This window comes from Capsicum annuum, chromosome 12 (genome assembly GCF_002878395.1).
Source record: "Capsicum annuum cultivar UCD-10X-F1 chromosome 12, UCD10Xv1.1, whole genome shotgun sequence".
In the NCBI taxonomy this organism is placed as follows: Eukaryota; Viridiplantae; Streptophyta; class Magnoliopsida; order Solanales; family Solanaceae; genus Capsicum; species Capsicum annuum.
Window position 1 is genome coordinate 31181977 of NC_061122.1, and position 9619 is coordinate 31191595.

The 9619-nt window shown below is 34.4% G+C and overlaps 1 long non-coding RNA gene across 7 annotated transcripts; it reads left to right on the forward strand.

The window, feature by feature from the left end:
* Nucleotides 1-3762: 3762 nt before the first annotated feature.
* On the forward strand, nt 3763-8369 carry LOC107850944. 7 transcript variants are annotated; one of them, XR_007048266.1, is made up of 6 exons: nt 3766-4164; nt 4535-4714; nt 5696-5756; nt 5866-6011; nt 6111-6313; nt 6953-8369. It is a non-coding gene; the product is annotated as an uncharacterized LOC107850944 (long non-coding RNA). The 7 variants fall into 7 exon arrangements; XR_007048267.1 differs by having other exon boundaries at nt 3767-4164; nt 4556-4714; XR_007048264.1 differs by having other exon boundaries at nt 3769-4714; nt 5835-6011.
* Nucleotides 8370-9619: the final 1250 nt, after the last annotated feature.

The window sequence follows — 9619 nt, forward strand, 5'->3', positions numbered from 1 at the left end:
CAAAAGTCACTCAACTTTCAAATTTTTACTCAGAAAGTCACTCAAACTATTTAATCATTTTTTTAAATAACATTTGTTTATGTGGAATTATTATTTAAATGCAAGATTCAGAAAAATAAAAAATTATCTCTTAATGACTCTTTTATCCTTATTCTCATAAATTAAATTTCCTCTCTCATTTTCTTCTCCTTCACACATATTGTAATTGATTCAATATTAAATATATCTGATAAAATATTAAAAGATCAAATTAAACTTAACAATAATCGAAGGATAAAAAATTATTAATATAAACTATATTAATGCGATGAAATAATACTAAATGATACATAATTTAACCAATTTATTACTGAAAGTCACGTGTACGTGGTTATTACATACATAGAGTGAATCTCAATAATGTAGGTATATTACTCATAATATTTAGTTATGGGTATAAAATTCCTAATTCATCATACATATACATATAGTACAATGTTTTTTTTTCATACATACAGTACAGACATTTATAAAAATTGGCATCTTTAGAGTGAAAATAGGAATGAAGAGGAGGGGGGTGGGGGTTGTATCGTTGAGAGCATCGCATTTATAATAAGCTATATAATGTGTAAATTTAAATTTAATTAGATTTCAATCTAAACATCAATATCAAATGGGAAAAAGAAGTTAAAATAAGTATTGAAAAGGTAGAGCAAAATAATTATAAAATTTTAATTCTTTAGTTATTGTGTACGTAATCTAAACTAGTATAACTAAAAAGTTGAGCAGTGAACTAAGACCCAAGGAGTTTCTTTTTCAATTTTACATCTAAACTTTTAATCCATTAGACTGCATTACGTCCACTATCAAATAAAAAGTTGAATGACCAAGAAAGGCAGCAAGTCCAAGAGCAAATTTTCAATATATCTACGATACAGAGCAAACTAAACACCTTGCTAACACAATTGATTTCACACTATATTTAGCATACAGGTGAGAATATGAAAAACTGACGACAATCAACTGTTATTTCTTTCGACCAAAGTACACAGGAAAAAATTGAGTTCAATAATGCACCATAATTGAGCTTTAAAGGAAAAAAAGAGAGAGAATGGACCATAATTAAGCTTTGATATTTCATGTCAGAAGGAGTGCGAGTCAGTTCGTCAACATTTTTAGATGTTGTCATCGTCGGAAGTTGATGTTGTTGGTTGGACAATGAGGATCATGGTATAGGGTTGTTTTTAGGAAGAAAGAGCTGCTACCTTAACCATCCCCCACCCCCACCCCCACCCCCACTTCTTCTTCAATCCAGCCTATGTGTATGTAGAAAGAAAAGAAGAAAGGGATGTTGTAGGGAGGAGGACAAGTCCTCAATGGGAAGAAATTATCTTTTCCATGTCAATGTTTGATGAAGCCTTATTTTGGGAAAATAATATTCTTCACTTTATAAAAAAATATTTTGATTTTGTTCGAAAATTTTATGGAGATGGAGGGAGTAAAATAAAATAGGTAAAATTGATTTCAAATGATTTTGAGAATAGAATATTCTTCACAAAAAAGGAAAGATGATGACAAGGATTTTCTACTTAACATGAAAAAAATTAACAAAATTTGAATTTGAGCTTGTTTAGGACTCAATAAATTTATTTTAAAAATAATATTATAAAATGGTTAACTACTAAATTACTAAGTGAAGGAAAAAGTACTAAATTATTAAATTAACTGTGCCATGAAATATAAAGTAAATACAAGTAGAATGGGGAGAGAAGAGAGGAAACTTCTTTATTTCAAATCAGGAATTCTTGAGGAGTTAATTACAATGAAGGAAAATTCTTTTATTTATAAGGGAAAACTAATATTGGGGTTTCTAACTTTTGCATAAATAAACATGCATTATATATGGTAAAGTAGACATTCACTATATATAGTAATATATTTATAACACTCCCCTTTGAATGTCTAATTGATATATAATGTACCTCGTTAAAATCTTACTAGAAAAAAACTCAGTGAAAAAGAATTTAGTGAAGGAAAAAGAGTACGCATATCTAATAATACGCATATAGGTTGTCTCATTACAAACCTTACAAGGAAAATTCAGTGGGACAAAATCTCATAAGAAAAAAAGAGTACAACGCGTATTAACTCTCCCGATCTTGTGCACCACTGTCTTGAAAGTTGCAATTGGAGGAGACTTGGTGAATAAATCATCCACATTGTCACTTAAACGAATCTGTTGCATATTAATATCATCATTCTTTTGGAGCTCATGTATGTAGAAAAGTTTTGATGAAGTGTGCTTCGATCTATCTCCTTTTATGAATCCTCTCTTAAGTTGTGATATTCATGTCGCATTATCTGCGTATAAAATTATGGATACATTGTCAAATTTCAAACCACATTTTTTTCAAATGAGATATATCATGGATCTTGCTTCATGAATAGCTATTATCTCAGCATAATTCGATGAGGTGGCTAGATAGACTGCTTTGTATATCTTTAAGATATGACATTATCCTCATATGTGAACACATTGCATGTTTGAGATGGAGATTTATGCGGGTTAATAAATACCCATCGTCGGCATAATCAACAAGATCAGGACTGCAATCTTTAGAATAAAATAAGATCATGTGTTTGATCCCATTTCGATGTCTCCTAATAGGAGCAGGACAATACCTTGCTAATAAATTAATCGAAAAGGCTACACCCGGCCTTATAGTATTTGCAAGATATATTAGTGCATCAATTGCACTAAGATATGGTACTTCATAACTAATCCAATTCTATATAATTCTCATTTCAGCAAATAATCTATAAACTCTCCAAGAGTTCCAATAACTTTCAAACTATAAGCTTATATAATATAAGGATTATAAATAAGTTTCCTAGAAACTCTTAAATGCTTCAAGCAATTAGAATCCTTAAACAAGTTTTCATGTAAATTTTGTCAGGTGACAATATTCAACATATCATGTGCGACATCTTTAAGTGTCTGGACTGCAAATCAAATTAGTTTTACGCTTATCAAGATGCATCCTTTCATTTCACTTGATAATGTTTCTACGTCAACATGCTTAAATAAACGTAGAATTTAGATCCATATAATCTTTTACAATATTGCGTCAATGTCGTATCAAAGATATCGTCGACAGTTTCTTATTTTGTATCGTTCGCAATGTGACATAACATTTTGAGATCTCATCACTTCATTATCTTTAGGTACCTGAACCTTTCATAAGGTTTCATGAACATTTTGAGATTTCATCACTTCATTATCTTCAGGTACCTGAACCTTTCATAAGGTTTCATGATGTGTTATGTCGTAAGCTCTTCAAGAGCATATTGCCTTCTTATTATGATTATTTGCTCCTTATCCTTTTCAAGGATTATTTCATTTGAAACCGATTAGACTATCACGCTTCACGCATGCATAGACTTTGTCCTTCAGGAACACAAAATAAGAGCACTTGCAGCTTAAATATGAGATACTTTCGACATTTGAGTTGAATTATCTTTTGAATGAGGATTTGATGATAATTCCTAACATATTTATTAGTTGTTTATAATCTCCCCCATATGTTAGGAAAACTAACACACATCTTCCATTTTACACTACTAGAAATTGTCCCTGTTGCAACGAACTTTTTGACAACGGTTCCAAAAGCGTTGCTATAGAGGGTCTATTGCAACGGTTTCAACCATTGCAAAAACAATTATTTTAATAGAGGCTATAACTGTTGCTACTGATACTATTGCAATAGGGTGCCTTATAGCAACACTTGCATGAACCGTTGCCATAAAGCTACCTATGGCAACGCTTAATTGAGAGAAAAAAGCTATTGCAACAACTTTAATTTTTTTCCCTCCCAATTGTTCACAAATAATGAACTATATAACAAAAATTTTAAAAATGAAAGAGTTAACACTTCGGGCCTGAAAGCAAAAGGGTTAAGCAGCTATTGTAAATCTTCAAATCAAAAAGATTGGGTCTCCAGTCGATCTATGGACTGCTGCTCCGAATCGAGTGATCTTCAAATCAGTGCTCCAGTGCTCCTATACGCATCTCCAAATTTACAAAAAAATTGGGTCTCCAATCGGTCGACTGCTCCGGTCGACTACTGTTCTGACTACTAGTGCTCCGACTGCTTTCGATTGAACCCTAGCCATCTATTGAAAAAGGTATTTCAGTGCCCTAATTTCTAACTTCTAACAGTATTTTTGTGCTTGTTGTAAAGTGTCGTAGGATTTCAGTGCCCTAATTTCTTGCAAAGTGCCAATTTTTTGTGCTTATTCTCTTAAAGATACGGGTTTTTAAAAGTATTTGCTATTACTTGATAACACATGAACTCTGGGGCCATGGTATCTTTTTCTTTGAGATGTTGGGTGGAATTCTACAGTTTTTTTGTACTTTTGTAGTATGGGTTGTGTGAATTTGCTAAACGTGATTGATTTTGGACTATTTGTTTGGTTCTGGCCTGTTGTATTTGAATTTGTTGTGCTTAAGTGAACTGAAGGGGAGCCTTGTTATAGCTGGTAAAGTTATTGCTAGGATTGCATTTATCGAATTCAGGGAAATCGAGTTTAGCACTAGTGCCATTGAAGGTTTGATTACAGTATCAAAAGGGATGTTGGGTACAAGCGCTGGTATGGTAAGTGAGCTCGTGAAGAAAAATTAGTTTGTGGAAAGGTGTAGCAGGTGTTTGTTTCTGCTCCCGATCGCAGAATTGTTGTAAGTTCGTTTCACTTTTGCTTTCTCAATTTTCAACAATATCATCTGCATTAGTATTTTTTTAGCTAGCGACGTCGATAGATTTTGAAAATTTATTTTTAAATATATATGTTGGGTCTTACAACTTTCAAGTACCAAAGAATGGGCTTAGACTAGTTTTTGGGATTTTAAACTTTCAATTCAATCAAGATTATGATGTCAAAGCACCCTTGTTTTTCTAATTTTCCGGCTACTGCAAGAATCATAAATTCAGATTATCAAGTTCAGCTTCATTCTTCAAAATCTATGGCCAAACGAGAGCTTAATGTTTTAACACATACTAAGATCTTTTTACAGTTCATAATTTTAGCAATTGCTTGAGCTATAATTTCTTAGGTAGGTGTGTTACTGCTAGAGACATTAATTTAGAATCAATGTGTTGACAACACGGTTCTAACAAGTAAACTTCTGTTTGGAGGAAAGAGGATTTTAGTTTTGCTTATTTTACCAACTGTTTGGTATTTAATGAAGAATATACATACCAGTTAAAAAGATGAAACTGAGCGAATGCACATAATTTAGAAAAACATATCTAATCACCATTCACCACTCTTGAAAAAATCTCCAACTATAATACTTGCTACATTAGGAAAGCAAGGAAAAGGGGTCTGGAGAATTCAATACGAAGTAGAAATGCTAAATCAGTAGGAATGCTAGTGGAGTGTACATGCTAAAATTAAAAAGAGTTGTCATGCTGAAATACTTGCAAGCATTACCAAGCAGTGGCAGTGTGGCATCCAAGTTTTTTCGAAGTTTCAGTTTTACCGGCAAGCTTAAACTATCTGCACAATACTTGAATTGTGCTTGACTTCTGTTTGACTCTCCTATAGATTGTCCACTCTGATTTCCTTTTTACCTCATGATGCCACATGCCATCTGCTCGTTTTACCTTTCTACTGGAAAAGATGATGTAGACCAACTAAAGATGATTAACACCTGCAGTTCCATTGGGATGTATGTAAGGAGCGACTAGTTCCCTGTAACAGCTCTACCGCAGTTATTGGTAATAGCTATATTCCTTCAGATAATTTTCTTTGCCGAGTTGGTTTAGTTATAATAGTTTAACATCATTTTTTAATAGACATATGTGTTGTATATGTCTATTGCTTCAGAATTGCTTACAGTACTGCAAAGGGTGATCGAGGAAAGTGCCCCTGTACTTGTCATGACCAGGGTTGAGGCATAAGAAAGAAGAAACAATATTCGTTTGAGGGAGGAGCAAGATGCTGCTTATCGTGCTGCACTAGAAGCTGATCAAGTAAGTTCTTTTAGGATCCAAATATGACTTTCCCCTCTTCAAGTTACTTTATGACGGGTAAAAAGCCTTACATTGATTAACTGTTTTTCGTTTACTAAGCTAGAGAGCGCCAGAGGATAGAAGAGCAAGAGCACCTGAAGAGGGAAGCTGCTGAAGCTGAAAAGAAAAGAAAGGAGGAAGAAGAGGCCCGAGAAAGAGCAGCACATGAAGCTGCTGAAAGAGAAGCTGCATTAGTTAAAATGCGCCAGGAGAAACTGTTGTCATTGGGCCCTGAACCTGAGAAGGGTCCTGATGTTACCCAGGTAATCATGTATCTCTTGGTTTTTATTTTACAACTTTGTTCTTCGAAAAAAAATTATTACAAATTTTGGTGAAGCGGGGTGCTTTGGAAGACACGTTTACAAATTTGTGCACGGACTGCCCTTTTTTACAAATTTTGGAAATCACATTTTTTCCGCCAAGACTGAAACGTAACTCTCCAAGCCTGATCTTATTTCTTGATGTTCCATCATTGCTTATCAATAATTTGTTTCATTCTATTGATTGTTCTAGCTCCAAAGAACACATGGAGCTAGAGTTTTTCTCATCGAGTCTCGTTGATTTGGCGTCTTGAATGATTTGATTTGGAAAGATTTTGAATAGAAAAAAAGATTATAGTGCTAAGAGAAGCTGTCCAGCAATGGTACTTACAAGAAATAGAAGTAAAGAATCCTGGAAAGTATCTAGAACTGGCCAATTAATTGGTTTCTTAAGGTTGAGCAGAATGTTATCTTAATTGTTAAATGCAGATGACTAGAGGGAGTGGGAGAGGAACAAGAGCAAAAAGAATTGTAGAATCCCTGTCTCTAATGCTTTAAATAATTTTGATGCGATTCTCAGTGAACAGGAAGGTATTCATGCCGGTGTGTTGATCAATTTATTCTTTTATTTGGATCATTCAGGTTTTGGTACGGTTTCCTTCTGGAGAGCGCAAGGAGAGGAGATTTCATTGTACTGCAACATCACAATCGCTGCATGACTATGTCGATTCTCTGGGATGCCTAGCAGTTGTCAAATTTCAAAGATTATATTGAAAGACTAAGAACTTTGAAATCAAGCTGTCAAAATCATGGTGAAAGTTGTGGTGCTGATTCTGGCCGCTTAAGTTCAAGATCTACAGCTAAGATGGATGAAAGGAATATCAGTGGCTGAAGATAGGATCAAAGAACTTCAAAATAAAGTTTGTCTTGGATTCTTTGAAAGAGATTACAGGTTTCTTCATTTGGAATTGGAGGCATTGCTTCAAATTGTACAGGGGGTCAAACTAGGAGCAAGAGATGACATGTCATTGCTAAATAGAGTAATATCAGTGGATGTAAAAGAGACTACATCAACAACTTAACCCAATGTCGAACGGCCTTTGCCAGCTCTTGGGTTGGAATTGGATGTACACCAAAAAATTTGCTTCATCATATAGGCATACCCCCGCTGATGTCTCAAGGAACTGATTCCACTGTTGCTATTGATGTATTGAAAGCCAAAATTTTTGATCTGGTAAGAGAAGTGGATGAGGCAAAGCTTGAAAGAGAAAATCTGTTGAGAAAAATGGACCAGATGGAGTGGATCAGATGGAGTGTTACTATGAAGCTCTTGTTCAGGAACTCGAGGAAAATCAGAAGCAAATGCTGGCAGGGTTGCAGAGTCTAAGGAATGAACATTCAAATTGCGTTTATACCATTTTGAATAGCAAAACTGAAATGGAATTAATGCGACAAGATATAAAGTCAGCGCGTGTTACAGCGTGCTGATGAGAGACGTGATTTGGATACTCTTAATAAGGAGCTCGAGAGAAGAGCTGCTACTTCAGAAGCAGCTCTGAAAAGAGCCCATTTGAATTATTCTATTGCAGTAGATAAGCTGCAAAAGGATTTGGAGCTTCTTTCATCACAGGTCGTGCCCATGTTTGAGACTAATGAAAACCTCATCAAGCAAGCAATTCCAGAACCTTCACAATCACAGTTCCTTGGGTATGTAGATGTTGTTCAGAATTTAGGAGAATATGATAATACAGAGCAGTTGCGGTTGCAGGATCAACATGTGATTGCAAAGAAACTAACCCTCGGTGGAGATGTCCTCACTGATGACTTGAAAAGATCACTCTGCTTGCAGGAGGAGCTTTACAGGAAGGTTGAAAAAGAACTTGGTGATATGTATTCAGTTAATTTGCACTTAGATATATTCTCCAGGGTTTTACTTGGATATGTTGGCATCTTATGAGAAGGAACTAATTATGAGAAGGATAATTAGATTGCTGGTTTGTTGCATAAAATTTTAATTTGGATTATTATATTAATGAAAGATTTTGTTGGGATGTGTGTATATATAATCATCATTGCAATAGGTGACAAAAATCGTTGCGATAGATTGTAAAAAAACACTGCAATAAGTGTCAAAAAGCGTTGCAGTAGGTAGCAAAAAAGCATTGTAATAGGTGTCAAAAGTGTTGCAATAAAAGGTTAAGTCATTGCTAAAGACTAATAAGTGTTGCAATAGATATTCGAAAATTATTGCAATAGGGTTATTGCAACGTTTTTCTGTCGTTGCAATATAGTCTAATGCAACGGTTCTTAACCGTTGCTATAGACAATATAAAACGTCTTAATAGGAGTTAAAATAAACCGTTGCAATAGGTCTATCTATTGCAACGGTTGTAGAAATCGTCGTAAAAGTCATTGCGGTAGCTCTATCGTAACGCTTGCATATGCAATACCTGCCAAACCGTTGCGGTAGCTCTATTGCAACAATTTTTGTATCTATCACAACGGTTTTTGAACCGTTGTCATAGGGGTAATTTCTAGTAGTGTTATTTGAGGAATCCATCTCTGTGCATTATGGTACATTCATTAATCGTATAACGCACATCAAAATTATTAGATGGACAATGTATGATTTCTGATTCGGAACCAATCACTATTAAAAAAATGTCAAAAAGCGTCGGCCAACGTCACTTTTTAGGACAAAAGCGACGAAAATCCGTTGCTTTTTTTGCATCTCAAAAAGGGGCGTTTTTTTAAAATGGCGGTCTGCGACACTTTTAATACGACGGACAGCGTCGCTTTTAAGAAAAAAAATTTTAGTTGTTCTTAGAAAAAGCGAGGTTGTGCGTCGTTTTTTGTTCTTCAGGTGAAGAACACATGATGAACAAAAAACGACGGACGTCATCACTTTATTGAAAAAAATATATTTTTTTCCAGAAAATTTGACATTTTCCGTCATAATTTGAGAATTTTTTTTTTTTAGAAAAAGCGACGTTGGTCGTCGCTTTCTGTTCATCAAAAGGATTGAAAAAGCGACGTTGGTCGTTGCTTTTTGTTCTTCATAATGAATAAAAAGCGATGTTGGTTGTCGCTTTTTGTTCTTCATAAAGAATAAAAAAGTGATGTCGCTTTTTGTTCTTCATAATGAATAAAAAAGCAACGGGCATCGTCTTTTTGCTGCATTTTTTTGGATGCAGAAATCTGTATTTTCTGCATCCCACCTGACAAATAAAAATGCAATTCAATATATATATCCTCATGCAACACACATTATTACAATAATCATACAACACACTACATCAACAAATCATT